Genomic DNA, 2500 nt, shown 5'->3' on the forward strand with positions numbered 1-2500 from the left:
TGCGTTGCTCAGTACGGATTCCGATGCCGAGCGATCAGCTAGAAAGCGCCCCAACCATGTCGATCCCCATGGGCGTTGCACTCGCAGTCGCAAAGACTCTGGGCAATGGCTAAAAGCGCTCCGCAATATATTACTCAGACGGGTAATGACGGTCCGAGCGCTCAGCGTCAGGAGAGCGTTCCTGAGCCCTGACCCACAGGCAGGGTGTAGCGTATCCCACCCGCAGACATGTGACGTTGTCACACGACCAGTTGTCACTAATCGACTGATTGCCGATAATCATATGCCATACACCGGGGAAAGCTGCCGCGAGGGGTAGCTACGTAGTGCAGTCGCACCTCTACTACTGTACAGAGATAGAACACCGCGTGACCGCAACCAGATTAAACTGATACATGGGGCTGATTACTAATAGATGCAGAGCCATCGGAATATAGATGGCATACGACATACAACAGTCCCTATACATGCTGACAGTCTGTGCACACATGCGAACTACACGTCACCCAGACACTCTATCACACACTACTCTCTGCCTGTAACAGACACAGACAAAATATCTAAGCACCAGCATGGAACAACATCCAGTGCATCCTCTCCGCCACATTACACAATTCACACTATGATAACAAAACCAGGAGGTCCACCCCAAAAACAGAATATCTCACTCTTCCAACAACCATCATTACTCAGATAAGCCACAAACACCCACACATGTCCTACACAGGGGTGCAACCAACACCACCACACTGCCTTGTCTCACAGCATATAGGCAATGGCAGGAATGAAAGACACAGGTCTGCCACTCCCTTGCCACACCCACGGAACCGGCGCACCACCTCCCCTGAGCCAAAGGTGCATCCTGACGTGACACATCTCAGGGTGCCTCAGGCGTCCACTTACCATCATCACTATGAACGAACCTCGTCCCCTCCCCCCTCATACACCATCCCTTAACCTAACCTATGTTGCACCTTAACCTAACCTATGTTGCACCTTAACCTAACCTATGTTGCACCTTAACCTAACCTATGTTGCACCTTAACCTAACCTATGTTGCACCTTAACCTAACCTATGTTGCACCTTAACCTAACCTATGTTGCGCCTTAACCTAACCTATGTTGCGCCTTAACCTAACCTATGTTGCGCCTTAACCTAACCTATGTTGCGCCTTAACCTAACCTATGTTGCGCCTTAACCTAACCTATGTTGCGCCATAACCTAACCTATGTTGCGCCATAACCTAACCTATGTTGCGCCTTAACCTAACCTATGTTGCGCCTTAACCTAACCTATGTTGCGCCTTAACCTAACCTATGTTGCGCCTTAACCTAACCTATGTTGCGCCTTAACCTAACCTATGTTGCGCCTTAACCTAACCTATGTTGCGCCTTAACCTAACCTATGTTGCGCCTTAACCTAACCTATGTTGCGCCTTAACCTAACCCAAGTTGCGCCCTAACCTAACCCAAGTTGCGCCCTAACCTAACCCAAGTTGCGCCCTAACCTAACCCAAGTTGCGCCCTAACCTAACCCAAGTTGCGCCCTAACCTAACCCAAGTTGCGCCCTAACCTAACCCAAGTTGCGCCCTAACCTAACCCAAGTTGCGCCCTAACCTAACCCAAGTTGCGCCTTAACCTAACCCAAGTTGCGCCTTAACCTAACCCAAGTTGCGCCTTAACCTAACCCAAGTTGCGCCTTAACCTAACCCAAGTTGCGCCTTAACCTAACCCAAGTTGCGCCTTAACCTAACCCACGTTGCGCCCTAACCTAACCTACGTTGCGCCCTAACCTAACCTACGTTGCGCCCTAACCTAACCTACGTTGCGCCCTAACCTGCCCTGTAATTGTTAGTTATATGACTCTAGGAATTCGTGTAGCGTTGCCTAATTGCAACCATCTCAACATAGTTCACTTCGCGCACACTGTGGTGTTCTGCGTATTGATTCATTTTACGGTGCGTACCCTCACATCTTGCGAGTGTTGCTTACTTTCCACATGGTCCCGCTATCCACTGTATTGTGTACTGCAATAGGACGTATATCGCCCCCGCCCCCCCCTCCCCTCCTGTCACCTCTAGCTCGTCGGTCAGGAGTTCGCGTGTTGAATGCGCTTCGCAGCTGTGCAATGGCATTCGTATACGTACGCTGGCCACCTTCCACGTGTTCTTTCGTGCACACGTCGCAGCGTGTATGTATGCTGATGGAGTGCGTCGTGACACACAACATCCAGGCATGCAAGACTCGTAGAAGTCGCAAATGTAGATGGATGTCTACGTTTGCTGCCCAAGTTACGCAAATGAACTGGAAATCCGTTGTTGCGCGGTTGTTCGCGCTGGAGGTGAATCGTTGATATCGACGATCGGTACAGGTATTAACCGGTTGCTTCAGCGACACCCGTCATACCCACGAACGTGAGTGGGCATGTGGGTATGAAGCGATACGCGGCGGTGGCTGGGTGGGACCGTCCCCGGCCGGTGAGGGGGGGGCGCCCGGCGT

The sequence above is a fragment of the Schistocerca nitens genome, unplaced genomic scaffold (genome assembly GCF_023898315.1).
Source record: "Schistocerca nitens isolate TAMUIC-IGC-003100 unplaced genomic scaffold, iqSchNite1.1 HiC_scaffold_204, whole genome shotgun sequence".
Taxonomy (NCBI): Eukaryota; Metazoa; Arthropoda; class Insecta; order Orthoptera; family Acrididae; genus Schistocerca; species Schistocerca nitens.